Source organism: Aquarana catesbeiana, linkage group LG05, assembly GCF_042186555.1.
Source record: "Aquarana catesbeiana isolate 2022-GZ linkage group LG05, ASM4218655v1, whole genome shotgun sequence".
NCBI classification, from domain to species: Eukaryota; Metazoa; Chordata; class Amphibia; order Anura; family Ranidae; genus Aquarana; species Aquarana catesbeiana.
The window spans coordinates 512,855,892-512,879,728 of NC_133328.1; the positions used below are offsets into that span (position 1 = coordinate 512,855,892).

The following is a 23,837-nucleotide window of genomic DNA, read 5'->3' on the forward strand; positions in this document are numbered from 1 at the left end:
TTACTCAAGATGGCCAAAGCCAGAAATGCTAGAGGGTTGTTTTTCAAACTGATTTCTCAAAAAAATAAAGCATAGAGACATGGATGAATGGGGGACTTTGCTTTGAATATTAAAAATAATTTTTTTTTTTTTAGTTTGTGGTGCTCAGATGCAGTAAAGATCTGCTTTAAACACACATTTCTCATCATAGCATCTCTGTAATGATGCTCTGAAAAGAAAAAAAATATTTTAATCAATGGCTACAGATAGATAGTTAAAACTAGTTTAATGTAGATTTTAAAATGTTCACACAATAGAGAAAACAGATACCACTGGAAGTTAAATGGGCATGTACAGATTGTTTCAACATCGGATATTGGCCATCCACAAACTTTTTAGTCATCTGCTTACATCATCCATTTCATAGATTCACTTCCAAAATGCAGATTCACTATACTGTATATGGCACATAATTTGCTTAAATGGTTACACAGTGTGCTGTAAATCATAGCACCAGCTTGTCTCTGTGGTCACGATGGGATCAGACCAAAATGTCCATATTGCATGATCAACTCTTTTTCCAATTGTGGTGTATTTGCATTTAATTTTTGCAAATTTTCTCAGCCTTTGCACTGTATATTTGATTCAGTAATTTCAGAACATTAAACACACACCACCTTTTAAACAGGAATAATTACATTTTGTTAGTGACTGTAAAGCAACATGTATTTTTAGGTAGAGAACAAAAGTCTAAAAATGAATAGTATTTAACAAAGCAGACAATGGGGTTGGTTTACTAAAACTGGAGAGTGCAAAATCTGGTGCAGCTCTGCATAGAAACCAATCAGCTTTCAGGTTTTATTGTCAAAGCTTAACTGAACAAGCTGAAGTTAGAAGCTGATTGGCTACCATGCACAACTGCACCAGATTTTGCACTCTCCAGTTTTAGTAAATCCACCCCAATGAATGCAAGATCCTCTGCTGCAGGGCAAACAGATCTTTGCCAAGCCTGCTCACTCCTTTCTCCCAATACAGGGCTGTTTATATTTACTGTGTGTTACACCAGCCTATATGCCAGTGAATAATTTAAAAACTTTACAAGCAGAGTCAGCTTAGCTCTACTTCAGAGCAAATCAGTCAAGCACACAGTGAATGTACATGTATATGAACTCTTAGTACATATCTAAAGTCCCAAAGGTAAAACTGATCAAACAGACTTTATAAAACCTAAATGGAGGCATTTCATTATCTTATTAACACAAATTATATAGTCTTATGTAAAGAAAAATTGACTCATGTAGTTAATTAAATAAATAAAAGTCATACTTAAAAATGTAAATTGACAGATTCCGTTCGTTTCACACCTGATGGTTGTCCAGTAGATTCCTCAGTTCAGTTCTGGTCTTTAACCTGTCCCGCTGGCACGTCTTTGAAGAGACCAGACTTTAGTAGTTCCCATTTTCTTAGATCTGTGAAGAGTAACACAAGATATAGTAAAGTAACGGTGCAATATTTCATTAAGTGGTAGAATGTAGAGCATTGTCCACTATTTAAGGGAAAAAGTACAGATATACTATTACCCTGCCAGATCTGTCACATTTTATAGCATGGATCCTCTGTGCAATAATGTCTAAGGAGCATAAAAATAGCATTTTTTCATCATACTTACCTGTAAAATCCTTTTCTTTGAATGCATCAAGGGACACAAAGTTAGGCTAATATTCATTACCTACTGGGTTATACGCCATCTCTAGGTGAATAAACTAGGGCTGAAACAACTAATCGATTAATCGACAACTAATCGATTATGAAAATAGTTCTCAACTATTTTCATAATCGATTAATCGGCCAGCCGATTATTTGGCCTGCATACAGAATGCATTATTTGTTTACATATCAGGAAATACAGTGCAGCTCAGTACACCATCTATACATGTCAGGAAGTGCCTGAGAACTTGTGAATGTGAATGTGTGAGGAGCAATGCCTCATGGAACATGTAGTCCTGGGCAGGAAGTGAGTGGGTCTAAAAGCAGTTTTTTTACCTTGTTATAGGGGCACACTATACTATAATTTGCAGCTTGCTATTGGGGAACTCTAAAGGCCGGAGGAGTCAGAGGCATCGGTGGGGGACCCCAGAAGAGAAGAATCGGGGCTGCTCTGTGCAAAACCATTACATAGAGCGGGTAAGTATAACATGTTTGTTTTAAAAAAAAAAAATACTTTAAAGACTGCGCAGGGAAAATCAGCATCTGAACCCAGAGACGGTGGAGGCCGATAGATTGGAGGTAATAGAAGGCATTACTATTACATTTAAAGTAAACTTTTACATGGAGGCAAGCCACATTACGTGGGAGCAGGGAACATTTCAAGGAGGCAGGGCACATTATGTGGGAGCAGGGCACATTTCAAAGAGGCAGGGCACATTACATGTGCCCCAGTGTGAATGGGGTCTAAATAAAAAATGTGATCTCTGAGTCTGATGATATTTACCAGATTCAACCTCCAATAGTATATACAGTATATCTCTTCTGTCTGTTATTCTCAGAGTGGATTAGAGATTTTGCTCCCTAATCATATAGTTGATTATTTATATTTACCACTGCATATAGATTTTGAAGAATAAATATGCCTTTTTTTTTAAACTTTACATATTAAATTATACACCACACTTTTTTTAGGTTATTATCCAATTAATCGATTAATCGAAAATAATCGGCCAGCTAATCGATTATGAAAATAATCGTTAGTTGCAGCCCTAGAATAAACACTGGTAGACAAAGTCTTAGACAGGAAGTCCACCCCTATATAACCCCTCCCATACAGGAAGTACTTCAATTTTGTAGCAAGCACTGAATCCTCAAAAGAGGGGAGGGACCTCTGTGTCTCGTGATGTATTCAAACAAAAGGATTTTACAGGTAAGTATGATGAAAAAATCCTATTTTCTTTACCATACATCATGGGACACAGAGTTAGGCTAATATTACCTACTGGGACGTCCCAGAGCAATAGCCTTGAGCGGAGGGAGACCCCCTGCCAAACAAAAATAGCCATCAGATGGCCAAAAGCCAGATCTTCGGATGCTCTAACATCTACCTGATAAAATCTTGTGAACATATGCACTAAAGACCAGGTAGCAGCCTTACAAATCTGAGCCACAGATACCTGATGGCAAAAAGCACAGGGGGTTCCTACACCCCTGGTAGAATGAGCTCTCACCCTAAAGGGAGGAGCCTTACGTTTCAGACCACAGACCTGAATGACCAACTGGAGGACCCAATTGGCAAAGGAAGCTTTGAAAGCTGCCTGTCCCTTCTTGGGTCCTTCTGGTAAAACAAAAAAGCAGTCTGATCCTCGGATCTCCGCAGATCTAGACAAATAAAATCTGACTGCCTGGACAACGAGGCTGAGAGAAAAAAAGAAGGCAAAGCAATGTCCTGATTTAAATTAAAGGCCGACACCACCTTTAGCAAGAAGGATGAAATAGAATGCAACACCACCTTGTTGTGGTGAAGAATTAGGTATGGTTCCCTACATGAAAGGGCCACCAATTCCAACACCCTTCTAGCCGAGGTGATGGCCATCAGGAAGGCTAGCTTGCGTGACAGCAAGACTAATGAAATTTTCTTGATAGGCTCAAATGGTTGTTTCTGTAACACAGACAGCACCAAATTTAAGTCCCAAGGACACATAGGTGACCTAATAGCGGGAAGCAAACAAGTTGCCCCCTGCATAAAGATTCGGACCAGTGAATGGGAGGCTAAAGGCCTTTGGAAGAATAGTGACAGGTATGAAATCTGACCTCTGATTGTACTTGAAGCCAATCTAATTTCCACAGCCGAATGTAAAAAAGAGAGCATTCTCCCAATCACGTATTTCCGAGGATGACATTTTCTGGCTTCACACCAAGCAATATAAAAGTATTCCAGATCTTATGATAGTGAATGCTAGGAAAGCGGTCACTAGGAAGATCTAAGGTTGACACCACCGGTCCTTAGATGCCATGATCCTTCAGCACCCTGGCTTCAATAGCCATCAAATTTAGAGACTGTAAATTGGGGCCTTGAGACAGTAGATCGGGGCAGTGCGGAAGCGTCCATGGCCCATGGTACGTCAATTCTCTTTATTCTAACTTCCCTAAGAATTGCTATGATCTACCAGCCCCCTGGACCATTATCGACTTTCCTTGAAGAGTTTTCTGCCTGGCTACCCTACTTTCTCTCTTCTGGAATTCCCACAATCCTTCTTGGTGATTTCAAAATCCCTGCTACTACAAACACTCCTGCTACTTCTAAACTTCTTAGTCTAACCTCTTCATTTGCCCTGAAGCAATGGGTACAAGCTTCCAATCACTCTGATGGCAACACCCTTGAATTCTCTTACCTATGCACTCCATGCAACTTCTCAAACAATCCTTTTCCTCTCTCTGACCATACCTTATTAGTGTCTCTCTCTCCCTGTCTTCCACCACCTTTCCCTCCAATTGCCTAACCATCACCCGTAGAAACTTTCGCAACTTCAACTCTTCTCTCCTCTATTCTGCTACTGACCACCTCCATGACAAAATCTCTCCTCTGTCCTGCCCCAACCAAGCCACTTCCATCTACAATAAATCCCTGTCTTCCGCCCTGGACAAGCTCGCTCCCCTCACTACACACAGAATCAAGCCTCGACCTCTACAACCCTGGCAAACAGATGTCACTAAAATTCTCAAAAAACGTAGTCGCGCTCTTGAGTGTCTGTGGCACAAGACTAAGGGGTTCATTTACTAAAACTGGAGCACTCAGAATATGGTGCAGCTGTGCATGGTAGCCAATCAGCTTTCAACTTCAGCTTGTTCAATTAAGCTTTGGCAATAAAACCTGGAAGCTGATTGGTTTCTATGCAGAGCTGCACCAGATTTTGCACTCTTCAGGTTTAGCAAATCAACCCCTAAGTTTCTCAAAGACTTCAACCAACACAAATCTGCCCTCCAAAAAAACCTCCACTCTGCCAAGACCTATTTTGCAACTCTTATTAACACCTTCTCATCCAGTCCCCGTAAACTTTTCTCTACCTTCAACTCTCTACTTCGTCCTCCACAGCCTCCACCCGCTGCCCAGGAGATTGCTAATCACTTCAAAAACAAGATTGATACAATCCGTGATGAAATCTCCACTCTACAGGTATCTCCCCTAGTTAAGATCCCATATTAACAGGTACAATTGACACTCCCCTTATTCAAATCTGCTACTAAAGACGAAGTTGCTAAACTCCTTTCTAATACCCACCTAACCACCTGCCCCCTGGACCCTATTCCCTCTCAAACACTACGGTCGCCCTCTGACTCTATCCTACACTCTCTGACCCACATCTTCAATCTCTCCCTCACCTCTGGCATTTTCCCCAATGCTCTAAAACATGCACTGGTCACCCCCATACTTAAAAAGCCGTCCTTGGACCCTACCAATCTTAACAACCTACTCCCTATTTCCTTGCTCCCCTTTTCCCCCACGTGCCTCTTCCCCTGACTTTTCTGTCAAGAGCAATGGCACAACCATCCACCCATCCCCACATGTCAGCATGCTAGGTGTTATCCTGGACTCTGAACTCTCCTTTCAGCCCTACATCCAATCACTTTCCAAAGCTTGCCGCCTCAACCTCCGCAACATCTCCAAACTACATCCCTTTCTAACCAATGAAGCCACAAAGCTCCTGATTCACTCCCTGGTTATTTCTCATCTTGACTACTGCAACTCCCTCCTCATTGGCTTACCTTTAAATAGACTATCCCCACTTCAGTCCATCATGAATGCTGCTGCCAGACTCATCCACCTTACAAACCCCACAGTGTCTGCTACCCCTCTCTGCCAATTCCTTTATTGGCTGCCACTTGCCCAACAAATTAAATTCAAAATACTAACATTAAGTTACAAAGCCATCCACAACTCTGCCCCCAGCTACATCACTAGCCTAGTCTCAAAATACCAGCCTAATCACCCTCTTCATTCCTCCCAAGACCTCCTGCTCTCTAGCTCCCTCATCACCTCCTCCCATATCCGCCTCCTGGACTTCTCCCGAGCCTCGCCCATCCTCTGGAATTTGCTACCCTAATCTGTCAGACTGTCTCCAAATTTATCCACTTTTAGGCGATCCCTGAAAACTTTCCTCTTCAGAGAAGCCTATCCTGCCTCCATCTAACAACTGCACTATTTTCTCCATTAGCTCATCCCCCACAGCTATTACCCTTTTGTATAACTTGACCCTCCCTCCTAGATTGTAAGCTCTAACGAGCAGGGCTCTTGGATTCCCTCCTGTATTGAATTGTATTGTAATTGTACTGTCTGCCCTAATGTTGTAAAGCGCTGCGTAAACTGTTGGCGCTATATAAATCCTGTATAATAATAATAATGGCCCATCTATTGGTAATCTCACAACCTCCAGGATCCAGGGCCTTCTGCACCAGGCTGGTGCCACCAGAATGACTGGAACACCCTCTCTCTGAATCCTGCACAACAAATGTGGTAGGAGAGAGATGGGGGGGGGTGCAAGCATTAACCAGGGAGTACTGGCTCCATGGAACTACCAGAGCATCTGCTCTGATTGCTAGAGGATCCCTTGTTCGGGACACAAACTGATGTAACTTGTTGTTGAACCTGGATGCCAATAGATCAACATCTGGCCATCCCCAGCGCTGGCAAATTTCCTGGAACACCTACGGGTGTAGGGACCATTCCCCAGGCACATCTGCTGGTGGCTGAGATAATCTTCCTTTCAGTTCTCTACCCCCCAGGATTTGGACCACCAATAGAACCGGCACATGTCCCTCTTCCCAGGCTAGTATGTGGCTGAACGACTCCTGGTACTGCCCTGGTGGTTTATATAGGCCATTGCAGTGGCATTGTCAGACTGAACCCTGATAGGGTAGTCCTGAAGCTCCACCGTCCAGGACCGTAGGGCCCGACGTACTGCCTGCAACTCCAGGATGTTGGTGGGCAGGCTCTGTTCTGCTCTTGACTATCTCCTCTGAGCTGTGAGCCCCTCTAGGGTCGCTCCCCAGCCTGAGAGACTAGTGTCTGTGGTCAGTACTCTCCAAGACACTGGGAGGAAGGATCTTCCCTTTTGCAGGTTCTGATCCTGCAACCACCAACTTAGGCTTAAGCGCACACGAAGCGATAAGAACATGGGCTAATCCAGGGCTTGCACTCTCCTGTTCCAAGCCAACAAGATGTCTTGTTCTATTGGCCTGGAACAGAACTGGGCTTAGGGCACTGCCTTGGAGGACACCATCGTTCCTAGTAGACTCATATAGAGCAGAATAGAGGGTTGTATGGTGCCCCTTATCTGATGCACCTGATCCTTCAGGGCATAGATCCTTACGGGTGGCAAAAATACCCTTGCCTGGACCAGATCTAGGATCAGCCCTAAATACTTCAGACTTTGAGCTGGTCTCTTCGGTATTTATGACCCAGCCAAAGCTTTCTAAATACCGCACTGTGCAGGCTATGCTCCGTTCTAAAGCCTGTAGTGAGTGATCTCTGAGCAGGAGGTCATCAAGGTATCCGAGCACCTAGATTCCCTGGGCCCTTAAAAGACCCAGCATTGGGGCTAGGACCTTTGTAAACACCAGGGGTGCTGTGACAAGCCTGAAGGGCAGAGCCACAAACTGGAAATGACGTTCCTCTACTGCAAATCGCAGGAACCTCAGATAAGGTTGAAAGATAGGTATGTGTAAATACGCATCCTTGATATCAATGGAGCAAGGCTACTACTGAGCAGACGGACTCCATCTGAAAGGACTGGATTAATAGATGCTGGTTCAGAGATATTAGATCCAAAATGGGCCTGGTGTCCCCGTTTGGTATTTGAACCGTGAACAGGTTCGAATAAAATCCTGCAGCCCTTTTGGATACAGGAACCTGTATAATCACTCCCTAATGCACTAAATGATCTAGTGCCTAAAACAATAAGTTTCTCGTTGGAGGATCTGAGGATTTTAGAAACCTCTGAGGGGGAACCCCCCGTAATTCCAGCTTGTAACCGCGGGATACTTTCGAGGTGGCCCACTCGTTCTGAATCACTGTTCTCCAAATGTCCGCAAAGTGCAGCAGCCTCCCCCCCACCCGATAGAGTGGGGGCATCCCCTCAAAAGGAGGGCTTGGTGCCACGTTTAGAAGAGTTTTGGAACCAGGGTTTCTTCTGGCCCTGCGGCTTGCCCCTGGCTCTAGCTCCCTGTTGGCCTTGGAACTGCCTTGGCGCTGAGACACCTGAGGAAGTGGTCCCTCAGGTATTAAATGAGGGACGCCTGGTCTTTCTCTTCATAGGAAGTGGAGAGCTCTTCCCTCCGGAAATCTTTTGGATATATTTGTCCAAGTCATCACCAAACAAACGTTCCCCATGGAAGGGGAACCCTGCCAATAACTTCTTACAAGGAAGCTCGGCTGACCAGTTCTTAAGCCACAAAAGGAGAAAGGAGAGCCAAACGAGAAACCTTCTGTATTGAATCCTTCAAGGCATCAACAGCAAAACACAGCGCTCAAGGTATATCTGCTCATCTTTCAGCAGAATCATCCTCTTGGTTAGTCCTGTCAGGCCATCTGACCTAATCCTTTAAGGACTGGCAGACTCCAATTGCTTTTGCTTGCTTGCTTTTCCTCCATGGGATATAAAAGGGAAAACCTCTTAGGAGGAACAAAAATCATGTCAGGATGTTCCCAATCAGCATACACCGCCTGTTCCAACAGCAAGGGGAAAGCCTGTGCGGTCTGAGGAGGCCACAGGGACCCCAAAGAGGACCAGGGGGAGGACCAGGTGGGCTCAGAAACCTCTTCAGGAGGCAACTTAAGGCAGAACGAACCATCTTAGTAAGAGTCTGGATCAAAAGCCTCTACGACTGAGAGGCTGATACCAACTGGACATCTTCTGGCCCAGATTGCTCAGAAGCAGACTCATCTGCCAGGCCCTCCACAGAATCCTTTTGCATTTAGATTTGCCCCATCCTCAACCCATTCCTACTCCAAGATAGGAGGCCCAGAGGAGTGGGATCTGTCACGCTTCTTACCACCCTTAGAGATAGAGGCAATCATGCCAGCAATCCTGGCCTCTAACCCGGCTAGGGCTGAGGACAGATCATCCCTGGTGATAAAGGCTGAAGCACGTTAACCGTAGGCACAATACCAGACAGGCGCAGTGGTTCAAACTGCCCGGAAGCCTCTAGTCTTTCAGGGGATACAACACTAGGGTTTCAACGTGGCTAAGCTGTGTGCACCATGGCTGCCAAACCCTCGTGCATGGACCATCCATAAGAAAAAACAGCCAAGACAACAAGAAAAAAAAAGGTACTCGTTTCAAAACACCCACAGCTAGCCCAAAACTCCCCCCGTGCTCACCGCACACAGGTGTCCAGCCTCTAGCTAGCTGAGTGATTGTTACAATCCCTGGGGCACACCACAATAAGTAAATAAGGGGGTTTCACTTAACCATCCAGGCGCTGGGCAGCCTTAGAAACTAAGAGCCTAATCTTCAACCATCACAGCAGGTTCCGTCACTTGGGGACCTTCAAGGACTGGGTACCCTTTCAGTTTTAGCATCCACTCACTTGGACCTATACAGCACCCTGCAGGAATGCCTTAGCTCTGTGATATCCAAGATTCCACTATGCAGGGTCCAGTGCCCAAAGGTCGCATTACAGGCAATACCTAGCAGGATCCTTGCATCTTCTTTGCGAGGCTTGGGTACCATTTATAAAAGCATACGCATAAAAGCTTTTCTTCAAATGGATCTGATCGGTCAATCCCTTGATTTATTTCAGAACTGTTTTTGGGACTAAACACCTGGAGCTCAGAGAGCTCAACAAATGTGCCCATCCACCTTGCAGACACTGGTAAAAAACTGAAGTACTTCCTGTATGGGAGGGGTTATATAGGGGCGGACTTCCTGTCTAAGACTTTGTCTATCAGTGTCCATTCACCTACAGATGGCGTATAACCCAGTAGGTAATGAATATTAGCCTAACTCTATGTCCCGTGATGTATGATAAAGAAACATGCGACAGATTATTTTACATAGCATGCTTGAACAAGTAGTAAAAAACACAGGCAAAACTGTAAGCAAAAGATTTTAAGGTAAGTACAAAAATCCTATTTACTTTACTGTCCATTGACAGACACAGGAATTCAGGTTGAGATATCCAAAACGCAGTCCAACCAAGAGGTGGGCAACAGCCTCTGAAAGGTCCAATGAGAAAGGAACCATGTCCCAACAGAGTATATGAAGGAGTCAACACTCGATACAAGGTTAAATGAAGAAAAGAGCTATGCAAGATGGGGGAGAGCACAGAGAATAAACCTGGTGAAAACTGGAAATCCAACTAAAAAACCAAGAATTCACCAAAAAAAAACTGGTGGAAAAATGTACTAACTGAATGTAAAGAAAGAAATGTGGTCAACAAGAAAAAAAAATGATTGGGTCAATATCCAGGAAAAACAATAAATCCTTAAGAGAAAGTAGGAGGGACAATTATGTCCAAAGGAGACCAGCACCCAGAAGGCTCAAGCTTAGCATTCCTAACACTTGATTTCTGGTAAAGGAAGGGCCATGATAACCAAAGAAGCTGTGTCACCAGAAAACCAATTTTGCAATGAAACATCCATGGGTGTCACATTCCACACTGCGTAACATACCAAATGTAAAAAGAGAATGACCCACAAGGCTGGTAAAAATCTGAAAGATACTAAATCTAAATTCTCCTAAAGGAGATGGTTAGGTGATTAGGACACCCTCACTAAAGGAAATGAGCAGAAGTGAGGGTATACCAAAATGCCAGACTGGTGTACAAAAACAGCAGGATCAGAAGGTAGAGGAAAGAAATGTTACTACAGTATAGTAAAATACATTGTAACCCTTTCTTACAAGTTACCAAAAGCATGAATTCTCCATCATGGTGCAAGATGACAAAATCCTAGTGATATTACTAGGAAATTTTGCCTAAGGATAGGAGAAAGAAAAGAATCCAAGGGACTCTTAGAAAACTGTAGCTTTGCTGTAGAATGAAAACCTATGACCTGGTGATCAGGTCCTACAAAGGCCTCTGGGAGCTTCCAATATCCCCCATTGAAGAAAACTGCAGTAGGGTCCCAGAAAGTCTTGTCTGCTGACTATTCAGAGGAATACAGGACTCTCCAGCAATAGACACTTCTCTCCAAGCCGAAAGAGTGGAAATCCACGTGAAAACTCACCCTTCAATGTAGAGATAATCTTTTAAGTAGATCCCAAAGGCCTTATCTTGGCTCTAAGAAAGACAGTGAGTTCACAAACCACACACTTATTGGGCATAGAGAGCAGGTCTTCTGACCTGTAGCAGGGAGAGTTCCCAGAATTTTCCACAGGTGCATGCCTTGCAGCACCTAGGTGATGTCCAGTCAAGGGCAGGCCAAAGTACCGACCCACAGAAGAACCCCTAGATGAGACTGGAAATGTCTGTGTTGAAAAAACAGTCACAAGGGCTAGATAGGATACACCTATAGAAGGGATCCATCCATAGCAGGGAGATAGGAACATCCCATCCCCTTCCAAATACTGGCACTTCTCAGGTCCAAAGAGACCACCGTAGTGTTTTCTCCAGAAACCAGATTCCATAACAAATCTGAAGGGAACAAGGGAACTGAGAGAGGATAGTAAAAGAATATTCTTCATCAAACTCACATCCTTCATCAAGACGGGACAGGAAAAAGTTGGCTATACATAGGGAAGAGGTTGAGAGTCCACAGAAAGTGGACTCCATTAGCAAAGATTTGAGCTGAACAACCCCACTTGACTGTGATCTAAGACTACAGGTGCTAGATACATGGATATCCATATTTACTCCAAGTCTGCAGGAGATAGGATGCTCAACATTGCTCTGGCAAATGGACCATCTTAAAGGAGGGTCTAATGAGTGTTCCGCAAAGGGGCTGCTAAAAAAGCGCACTAGGACGGTCATAAAAAACAGAGCTGTGGGCATGGTCTGTGTCAAGAGAATGCAGAGGGTAAGGTCTTTTCCTGGAAAAGGTGCAGTAGGGAATGGATTCCTGTGGATTTGTAGGTCAATAGTTCACTCAAGAGAGTGGTAGGGTTAAAGAGCATCTGTGGGAATGAGTGCAAGTCTGAGTAGGATGCCATTCCCAGGGATATGCTCCTATAGGAGGTAGGAATCAGATTCCTCCAGATGCAGAGAATCCAGAAGAAAGCAAGGAAGATGCACAATAGGGTGCAATAAAACCAGCAGGGTGAGGGAGTCAACTTAAAAAGATGCCCAGGATTCAAGCCAAAGACCACAAGGAACACCCTAATTACCCAAATACAGAGGGGGTAAACCACCCAGCAGGATGAACAAACAGACCCCTAACATGGAGAAGTAGAAGTGCATCTTCATACAGAAAGGTGAGCAGAGGGGTTAGAAGACTTCTGGCTTTGAACCCTTTGACTTGAGCGGGAGGAAGGCTCCCACTGTCTGCACTACTGCTGTAATAGATGAGACAGGAGCTCACTCTGACCATCAAAGGAAATGCTGATGACTTATCAAGAGCGGGTACGAGGAGGCGTTTTCCCTTAAAAAATAATGGAGTCAGATGTCCCTTGGATTTATCATTGGAATCCCAGGCATGTAAGCCAAAGTTCCCACGCATGTGAATGGACTTCAATGCTGTGTGAGAAAAGCTTAGATGCTTGCAACAGGTTGCCACAGTTAAAGAAAAAAGCTCCAGACAAAGAGAAAAAGAGAGTATAATTCCCATATACCCCCAGAAAAAAAACGAGGGGGGGGGGAGATGGGAAGAGAGGGGATTCTACGATGTCCAGATGTATACTTTCAATATTTGTTTGTAGCTGATGATATATGTTTTTATATCCTACTGTTTTTAATGTTGGAATAAATATGTAGTTTGAATGGAGATCTTTCCTTTTTGATTTTGGTAAAATCCTCTCTCTTCCCATCTTCCCTCTGTTTTGTCTCTGAGTGTACAGTATATGGGAAGTATTTTTTCTATTGGATATATTAGGGGATAGGACCAGGGTATTATTATAACAAGATCCCCCACCCATTTTGCAAAAAGCTCCAGACAACTGCTCCAAGTGTTTAGTGAAAGGAAGGCTTACTCTTGCAAAGGTGGCACCCTCATTCAACTCAAAAGGAACATGGTTTCACAAATCAAGGTCACCTCTGACACACAGCGTAGAGTTAATCCAGTTAATTCAAACTTAGAACTAAGCAGGTATTCTGACTGCCAGTTATTATACACGTTTTATATACTGTAGTGCCAACAGTTTGCACAGTGCATAAGCACAGTTACAATTCAATCGAATACAAGAGGGTAGGAGAGCCCTGCTCAAGAAAGTTTACAATCTAATAGGGAGGGGCAAGCAGTAGAAAAGGTAATAACTTTAAGAGGGATGAGCTGGTGGAAAAAATAAAAGTTCAGTTTTTAGGTTGAGATGGGATAGGCTTCACTGAAGAGATGAGTTTTTAGGGATTGCCTAAAGCTGAGGGGTGTGGTAAGTCCTGGAGGTGTGCATGGGAGGTGGAGACAAGTAGATAGCAAGCAGGAGTTCTTGGGAGGAGCAAAGAGGAAGATTTGGTTGATATATTGAGACAGGTTTGGTGATGTAGTTGTAAATGGCTTTGTATGTTAGTATCTTGCATTTTATTTGTTGACCGAATAGCAGAGAGGTATCAGCGGACATTGAGCAGTTGGTAAGGTGGATGAGTCTGTCAGCAGCATTCATGATATGAATGGCATAGCCTGTGGAGAGGTAGGCTTATGAGAAGGAAGTTGCAATAATCAAGGCAAGAGATAACGAGGGAGTGAATGAGTAACTTGATGGTTCCATTGGTTAAGAAGCCATGTATTTTGGAATTGTTACAGAGATGAAGTCTACAAGATTTGAACAGTGATTGGATTTTGTTAAGGTGGATTACTGGATAATCTACAGTGTGAGGAGCCCACCTAGCATTGTATTTTTAATCTGGGGGAGGAGAATGTTAGATGTACTAGCAGACTTAGATACATTAACAAATTGAAGCCAAACTCCATCTACCACTTTATAATCAACTACAGAAAACAGGTTTTCCTTTTGGGATGAAGGTTTTATATAAATAAAATATGCTCATTGTAAGCACCCCTACCAGTGTTAAATGCTTTGTCTCAACCGTCTAACCGCTACATTTGCAGAAGAGCTTGTGCTTTTGAAAAAAAAAAAAACTTACTGGTTGGATCACCAGATGAAAAGATGAAAGCACAAAGAAGGAAAAACTAAAAAAAAAAAAAAACAAAACAAAAAAACCGAATGCAGCCACCACATCTAAGAATTAATAAGTTGAAATATAATAAATATTTGCTTTTGGGTTTAATACCACTTTGAATTACTTCATAGAAAAAGACTATACTGTCATCTGTTATGCTTGGGTACATATAATTTGGAGAAATAGAGTGTGGATTTTTAGACACACACATCATTTTTTGGACACGAATATGAGAGAGAGAGAGAGAGAGAGAGAGAGAGAGAGAGAGAGAGAGAGAGAGAGAAAGAGAAAGAGAGAGAGAGAGAGAGAGAGAGAGAGAGAGAGAGAGAGAGAGAGAATTGTATCTATCTATATATATCGATATACAGATTCACTTTTTTTTGCTTGAGTTTAAACTTATATTTTGCACATGCTAATATCACTGTAGCATCACTGGACATTATTTTTAGAATTATTATCACTTGGTTATCATATAGGATCATTGGGTATCAATATTTAAAGTTAGAGTTTTCTTCACTTAGTTGGTATATGTTTTGAGATTATCACAATTAATCACATTTATAGAGCACCGTCACTTTTTACTTCATACTTTGCCTAATTTCTACTTTAAGTACCTTCTCTTACATGCATAACATAATATAAACATTTACATGCCAGGAAATGAAGCCATACCCAGTAACATATACACAACATATACTTGTATACCTGGCAAACACTACATAAAAATAAGTGTAAAAGTTTGCAAAAACAAAGCATTCATGATGTATGTTTTTTTGTTAGTAAATATACTGCACTTCATGACATCATACAATCAATTCATCATAACCCTCTCTTATAAATCTTTTCTTTCACTCTTATTGTCCTGAAAAGTTAAACAAAAGCTTTCATGTAAGACTTCAAAACTCCAAACGTTAAGGTCCTTTCACACGAGCGATTAACACACTGCTATTTTCAGCAGCAAAAAATCTGTGGATTTCTGTGGCTGGAATGACATATCTGTGCAAACAGCTGTGGGTGCCCAGCCCATAGAATGCATTGTATGGGCTGAGTGGCAGCAGATAGTCATGACTGTCCCCACAGCTGGTGATTACCTTCAATAGTCATCGTTATTGAAGGTAATCACCGGTCTGAGCTGTTTATGCTTGTCTGTGTCTCAAACATTAGTGTGGGTCACTTTTGGACGTACTGGAGCTAGAGAGTGGTGGAGAGCAGTGATTTGTGACCTCATATCCTTAAAAGACCTCTTATAACCTAGAAGTCTATTGCTTCTAGTAAGACACCTGTGCACTTTGAGGTGTGGGAGCACTTGAAGGCACACCAGATGGCAGTGGTTTTCTCACAGTACGACTTTGGCTATTTGGCATGAACTTTTTATTTTTTAATTACTTATTTATATTACTTATGCACTATTGATTTTTTTTTCAAATATTTTTAGACAATACAAAAGAAAACAGTACAGCCAGGTAATGTAGGTTGCTCAAGTTAAAAAGTGTATCACAAGTATCAATAACATGAAAGGCAAGAATAACATATCCCTTCTGAATAAGAGGTGTATTACGGTGCCGTATCATATTGATTCATTTTTGATACGCTTCTATTTATTGTTACTAGTACAATGCCTATATTGAGCTTCACATTATGAGTGTTTACTTTTATCTTTATTAAAAAGGATACTGCACAAGGAGACCGCGTGCGCTCTTTGATCTATTTACTGTTTGTGATATGAATTTATGTATTTGAGTGTATGATGCACACAATTTGGACAACACAACAATTTTGTGTTTATATTTTCCTTATCTTGTATTCAGATATGCCGCTGTTTGAATATACATTTTATGCTATTAGATTATAAGCTCTAGAGCAGGGCCCTCTTAAAGTGATTGTAAAGTCTTGTTTAAAAAATAAATAAATTAATTAATAAACATGTTATACATACCTCCGCTGTGTAATTGGTTTTGCATAGAGCAGCCTGGATCCTCCTCTTCTTGGGTCCCTCTTTGCTCCTCCTGGCCCCTCCCTCCTATCGAGTGCCCCCTCAGCCAGCAGCTCTCTTTGGGGGCACCCAAACCGAGTCAGAGCTTCGTGTATCCATTCAGACACAGAGCCCCAACCTGGCCCAGCCCCCTCTCTCTCCTGATTGGCTGACTGACTTTGATTGACAGCCGTGGGAGCCAATGGCGCCGCTGCTTTGTCTCAGCCAATCAGGAGGAGTGTCCCAGAAGGCTTAGACACTCGTGGACATCACTGGAGAGAGATGGGGCTCAGGTAAGTAATTAGAGGGTGCTGAGGAGGCTGCTGCACACAAAAGGCTTTTTATCTCAATGCATAGAATGCATTAAGATTAAAAACCTTCTATCTTTACAACTCCTTTAATCCTCTTGTATTGTATTGTATTGTAACTGTATTGTCTCCTTTTTATATTGTAAAGTGCTGCGTAAACTGTTGGTGCTATATAAATCCTGTATAATAATAATAATGTACACTGGGAGCAAGATTTTAATTTATTTTACACATTAATAACAAAATAGATCCTCAAACAAGATGAGTCCTAAAGTCTACAACACTATGTGTGTGTTTTTTTAATTTAGGGTTTAGTATCACCTTAAGGCCCCTTTCACACTGGGGCGTCAGCGGTAAAGCACCTCTATTTTTAGTGGTGCTTTACCGTAGTTTTTGTGGGGGTTTTCCGGCCACAAGTGGGGCACTTTTAACCCCTGCTAGCGGCCAAAAAAAGAGCCAAAAACGACCCGCAAAGCGCCGCTATGCTGAAAGCTAGGCCTGTCTGTTTTGATCTGGGGGCTGTGAGTGGTCAGAGTAGCAGTGGGTGTGGCCACCTGTGCTCTAGTTCTGAGGTGCCTCCCCTGCTTCCAGGGAGAATGTTCTGGAAGAGGGGCAGGGCCTAGAACTGGAGTGGCAGGCAGCTTGTGTGGGAGCCCTGACCAATCCCCAACTGGAATTGGCACGGGGTGGGCCTCCTATATAATCTGAGTTAACGTGCCACTGGGAGGTGATTTCGGCTGAGTGAAGTGGAGGATGGAATACTAGGCACCAGCAGGAGGGCACCCACATCTGGGGGGGGTGTGCCGATCACAGGAGGAGGCCCGGGGAGAGCTGTGAAGGAACTTTGCCTCTACACGGTCATTGGCAATGTCTTTATCATCACACGGCCATTGATAAAGAACTCCTGGAGCAGAGGGGCAGGTGAAGCTGTCGGAAACGTATGGTCCGGTCAAGTTCTCCATCAATGACTCAGGGCAGTGAAAGTTTGGTGAGTGTTACCACAGTGGAGGGCTGGATGTGCCAGGAAGTCTGTGAGGGAATGTTGCTTCTACATGATCATTAGCAAAATCTTCATCGTTTACATGGTGATACATTTCCTGGATCAGAGGAGAGAATGTGGGGTGATGTGTCAAATCAATGTGGCCTGGGGGCACAGGATTTGCAAGCTGGGCTGGCTGTGAACAGTAGTCCACCAACCAAGAGAATGCTTTTAAACTACAAGGCCTCCGGGGAGAGGTACTGCAGGCCTCAGGCTATTAGCAGCCAGCAACCAGAGCCTGTTAAGGACTTGTTCAGAGTGGGTCCTTATTGCTCGAAAGAAGAGGATGTGACATTATTTCACTTCAGTATAAGTTATGTGCAGGAGGAAAGAAGTCTTGGGCAGGAGGAAAGAAGTTCTGGGACCATCACTCTTACACGGTCAAGAGTGCTGTCCTCATTCTTTACACGGTAATGGATGGGGAATTCTTGGAAGAAATAGTCTACAGGAGTTAAGCAGAGGAGGAGCAACAGTCTGCATGGTGATGCAGGAGGAAGATCATATTAATCATAAATGCACATCATCTCTTTAGGCTCTAACTATGTGCTAATGTGTAATCTGTAAAATATGATTGCAATTGAAACATCCTATGGGCATCCCATATACCCTTTTCCCCAACCAAGTTGTACCCCCCAATAAACAAAAACAAAACCAGCAAAAGACTGTTCATTATCTCTGCAAGTGATGTATGGAGTCTGGCAGCGGCGTGAATTGTCTGTTACTAGTGGCAACTGCACCGCTATATTTAAACTGTTTTAACACTAAAATGTCTTTGTATGCTTTAACATTAACACCTGAATAATTTGGAGGGTTGTCCACATACTTTTAGAGTATATTTCCGAGATTACTATATAAAGATTATTTTTTAATTTTTTTTAAAATATTCAATCCTCTGTGAAATAACTTAATTTTCTTTAGCATTTACATGCCACTATCAAAAGTGTGTGTAAAGGTATTCTTTTTTGTTTTCGTCTGTGGCCAGTATTGCTGCTCAGCAAGTCTTAACTGATGAAATCTGAACCTCAATTCCCATGATGTAATGCAAGCTTTCAGTTCTTTGCTATGTGTCAGCTATGTTGTCAAACTACATGATGCAGTGAAGGGGGTGAGCACATACATCTTTTTCAGAACTGTCAGCTGCAGGGTTTTTTGAATTTATTATGTCAGGAATGTCAATGTCAGTCCATCTAAAAGTTATTCTACGGTCTCCATCCTTTCAGGGTAATGCAGAGCCCAGTGCTCCTCTGACCCCAGCATCAGTGGTATTGTTGGCTTCAGTAAGAAACATATACCAATCATTATCGGTTGATGCTTATAGTATGTGTTCAGGTTGTACTGCAGATAGCTGCTTTCCAACTGTAAGTATACTAGGGTGTATTTGGTGAATTTAATTGCAACAACTGCTGGTTCAAAAGTAGAATGCTGCTTTACAATGAGAATGGATGAAGTAATACTGACAGGAGGATTGGATAATTGACTTCTGTGCTGTTTTGGATGCATATGTATTTGGATGTTCCATTGGTCCTATATCTTATCCTTATCATAAAAATGTATTAGACATAAAAAATTCTTGTGCAAATGTGATCCTCATTTCACTGCCCAGTGTGCACTGCACCAAGCAGCTTTTTGATTTGGGAGTCAGGTGCCTCTGCTGTAGTTCCCAACCTACTGAAATGAATTGAAGGACTGTCTAACAAGCCAGACAATGCCCCTGTGGAATGTGATATGTTTCTATTTAGATTCTGTATGTCAACTACCTTTTTACCATTTAAAACCTTTAAATATTTAGTAATAATAAAAAAAAAAAAACATGTCAATAAAACATCAGTTAATACAGTTGTGTTCAGAATCCTGTGATGAAAACTATCAAAGCTGCAAATGCGAACCTCTCCCTAGGATAATACTACTTTCCTGGCTATCACTTCAGCTTTCCTATATCAGTGAAACCTAAAGGCTAAGTTCACCTTTAGTAACATACTACCCCGTATTTAAAGTGTAACATATAACATTTTACTATGCACCAGTTCTCGCACCTTCCGACAACAATATTGACCAACATCCATTATAGTTTCCCATTTGGCTATTTTGACAAAAACATAACTCTCCCACATCCAGTGCTCTCGTAGTTCATTGACACTTCCTACAGCTTTTAAAACAGAAAGGAAATAGGAATGGTTATATTGCCTATATAGGTATCATAACTATTAAGATGCTTACATTTTTGAGACCTAATCTGACGGTAATCAGTGTGTGTATTGGCCACAGAATTTTCAAGGATAACATACATTTTGGAGTTTTAAAGGTTCTTGGATTGCGCATGCTCATACTACTCCTTGGGGGCCACCACTGCAAAGTCTTCTGGATGGGCAGGATAATATACAGCCTTTCCACAGGATACTCAGCCAGAACTTTACAGTGGCAGCTGTGTGGCTTCCAGTAGGCTACACAGCAAAGATTTGTCAGGACAGATAACTTCGGTGATGGTGTGAGTAGGGTTGGAGATCAGCTAACTGATGATAACTGTACTAAGTAGAAATCAATATTCACAAGACAGAAACCAATACCTCCAATAGCTAATACCAATTTATAAGATATCACCTTACTGGGTGAGAGCAGACCCTTGGTAAAGGAAATGTACAGTGGTCTGTACAAATGTTCTCGCTTGTGTTTAGGACTAAAGAATAATTTTATATTTATTTTTTGACAAATAAATAGGAAATGCTGCATATCACCAATTTAAATTATATCACACTTAGCCAGCTGGTGGAGCTGTATCATCTGTTTACTAATGTTTTTTGTTGTTCTTTACCCCTGTGTTGTAAAGTGTATAGATTAAATCCCTCCTGTTCAGTTCTCTTTAGAGCGAATACAGCTTAATGAGTCAGGGGAGGTATGAGGTATTTCCCTATGTGTGGATGCAGGTTTTTTACTGTATGACATTGTGGGTGATTTACTAAAACTGGAGAGTGCAAAAAATCTGGTGCAGGTGAGCCAATCCGCTCCTAAGCGCAGCTTGTTCAATTAAGCTTTGACAAAAAAACAAAAAAACAAAAAAAAAAAAACCTGGAAGCATATTGGTTTCTATGCAGAGCTGAACCAGATTTTGCGCTCTCCAATTTTAGTAGGTGAACTCCTTTGTGTAACTGGTTCTAAAAATCATACAGGCATTCCTGGGGAAATCTATTTGCTAAGTATTACTTAGGGGATATGACACAATTCAAGTAAGGATACAAGTAGATGGTCTTATGAGAAGCTACTCACGCACCTTCTGCACAAGGCTTTGCTCAGCACCACCAAAGTGGTGCCCTGACCAACAAAAGCTTTAAAAAAAATTGCAAAAAAAAAAAAAGAAGAAGCAAAGGATAGTCTGGCTACATGAAGTATTAAAATAATGTGACTGGTCTTTCCTTCAATCTAGGAGTTCTCTCTATTGCATTAAGCAGAGTAACTCTAACATACAGTAGTCTCTACACCATGGTCTGTGTTTTATGAATGGAGTTGAGCATCAGTGCAGAGAACTGCCAAGCATGATGGGAGGCACAGTGGTGTAGTGGGTAGCACTCTTGCCTAGCAGTAAGAAGGGTCACTGGTTCTAATACTGACCATGACACTACCTGCCTGGAGTTTGCATGTTCTCCCTGTGTCTGCGTGGGTTTCCTCCGGGTACTCCGGTTTCCTCCCACACTTCAAAGACATGCTGGTAGGTTAATTGGATCCTGTCTAAATTGGCCCTAGTATGTATGAATGTGAGTTAGGGACCTTACATTGTAAGCTCCTTGAGGGTGTAGGGACTGATGTGAATGTATAATGTATATGTACACTTCCCGAGAGCTTTCCATGCTACCACAGCCGATTCTAAATCAAAAGGGGTCACGATACTAATAGGCAGAGACACACCATTTAAACTAAATGAAGAGCTGTGTGACCCTGAGGGCAGATTTGTGTTCCTGAAGGGTACATACAATGACTTGCCTTTGACTCTCGCCAATGTATACTTCCCAAATAAGTCCCACATAACTTTTTGCCAACTCATCGTGGGGAGGCTACAGGAGTTCGCCGATGGTTGTATTATACTTGGGGGGGATTTTAATGTACCTCTAAACCCACTTCTAGATACGTCCAATGGAAGGACTTGCATTACCTATAAAATTCTGAAAAAGATTAAATCACTCCTACACAAACTCCAGTTGGTGGACTCCTGGCGCTTCCTCAATCCCGATGGTAGAGACTACACTCATTTCTCGACACCACACAACAGATATGCCCGGCTGGATTGCATATTTGTCCCTCAGAGAGATCTATCAAAAATCTCCGCCGCGAAAATAGGTACACAAACAATATCGGACCACGCACCTATCTCACTGACACTGGACTTACAGAACTCAAGTAGACAACAGCAGACATGGAGACTGAACACGTCTTTATTATCAGATCCGACACTCCTACCTGTACTTACAAACAACATAACCGATTTCTTCAAACATAATAACACACCTGAGATAGACCCCCTACTAGTATGGGAAGCACATAAATGTACCATACGAGGAGTTCTGATAGGGATGGGTTCAACGCGCAAAAAGGAAAGAGATGCCCAGATCAGAAAATTACTCACCCAAATTGAGTCACTAGAACTATCACATAAACAATCTCTATCGGAGACCTCAGCCAGGAGCCTCCTAGAGGCAAGGAAGGATCTACAGCAGATTCTCCACACTAAAGCCAAACGGATTCTTTTCTTTAAGAGGCGGCTCTATTATGAGTCAGGTGACAAAGCTGGGAGGTTCTTGGCGAGGGCCCTCAGAGAACAAAATTCAATCAATCAGATAGCTGGTATCAGATCCAAAGAGGGAAAGCTCGAGGTAACACCTGAGGCAATAGCTAATCACTTCCACGCTTTCTATACGAAGCTTTATAACCTGCCCCCACAACATAAACCTCCACAAATGCTAGGAGATAGGACACAAATCATACAAGACTACATAAGACATAGCGGACTACCATCTCTGCCCAAGGAGGATACAGATCTCCTAGAAGCCCCAATCACAACAGAGGAAGTCAAACAGGCCATCAAATTACTAAAACCAGGCAAGAGCCCGGGTCCTGACGGATATTCCGCCACATATTACAAATCCTTCATAGAGATTCTGACTGAACCCTTAAAAGATGCACTGAACGCCTTATCCAAGCCAAGACGTATCACTCCTGGTTTTCTTTCTGCCCATATTGCGGTTATACCGAAAGAGGGCAAAAACCCAGAGGAATGTGCTATCTACCGTCCCATCTCTTTGTTGAACCTCGATGCCAAGCTGTTCGCGAAGATCATTGCATTGAGGATGGGGCCGCTGCTCTCAAAACTAATTGGCTTGGAGCAGGTGGGCTTTACGCCAAACAGAGAGGCCAGAGACAATGTTACTAAAGCTCTCTTGCTAACACAGGCTGTGAGACAACGGAAGATCGAAGGCTTTCTCCTCTCAACAGACGCGGAGAAGGCCTTCGATCGTGTGGCATGGGACTTCATGCTGGCGGTGTGTGGAGGGGTGGGCTTAGGTCCGAACATGTTGCATTGGATCTCGGCCCTCTATCAGAACCCAACAGCGGAATTAAAAATAAACGGAATTCTCTCAGAAAAAGTATATATTAAAAATGGGACTAGACAGGGTTGCCCCCTATCGCCCCTTTTATTTATTCTCTCACTAGAGCCCTTTATTAGAACAGTGAAAAAGAACACAGCAATACAAGGTTTCCAGATTAAAAATAAAGAGTACAAAGTAGCTGCATACGCAGATGACTTATTGTTCTTCTTAACGAAACCGACTATAACACTCCCCAACCTGTTACAAGAATTCGCACACTACGGATTTTTATCCAATCTAAAAATTAATTACACAAAGTCAGAGGCTTTGAACCTCTCCCTTCCAGACAGTGTACTCAAATTAACACAGGCGAATTCAACATTTAACTGGGACAGGACCAAACTAAAATATCTAGGAATTTGGCTTACACCATCCCTAAAAATGGAATATGAGAGAAATTTTGTGACCTTTCTAAAAAATTGTGCGAAAGATCTAACAGCCTGGAATGAGAACTATTTCTCTTGGTTCGGCAGAGCAGCCATAGTAAAAATGGTCATACTACCCAAATTTTTATATCTGACCCGCACACTACCGATAGAGATACCTCAGAAATTTTTCAACGAACTTAATACAATGGTCACGAGATTTCTCTGGCAACATAAAAAACCTAGAATCAAACTAGGCACCCTGGTCAAACCCAAAGATCTAGG

General features: G+C 42.5%; 1 protein-coding gene across 4 annotated transcripts in view; it reads right to left on the minus strand.

Moving 5' to 3' along the window:
• Positions 1–23,837, minus strand: part of PLAG1 (PLAG1 zinc finger) — a 97,265-nt gene that overhangs the window by 22,841 nt on the left and 50,587 nt on the right. For 2 of the 4 annotated variants that reach the window (XM_073631650.1, XM_073631647.1), the window contains exon 2: positions 1,344–1,448. The gene's annotated coding sequence lies outside the window, so the exon portion shown is untranslated. Of the gene's footprint in view, positions 1–1,305; positions 1,449–23,837 lie in introns of all 4 variants that reach the window. The other 2 variants (XM_073631649.1, XM_073631646.1) reach the window with 1 other exon arrangement.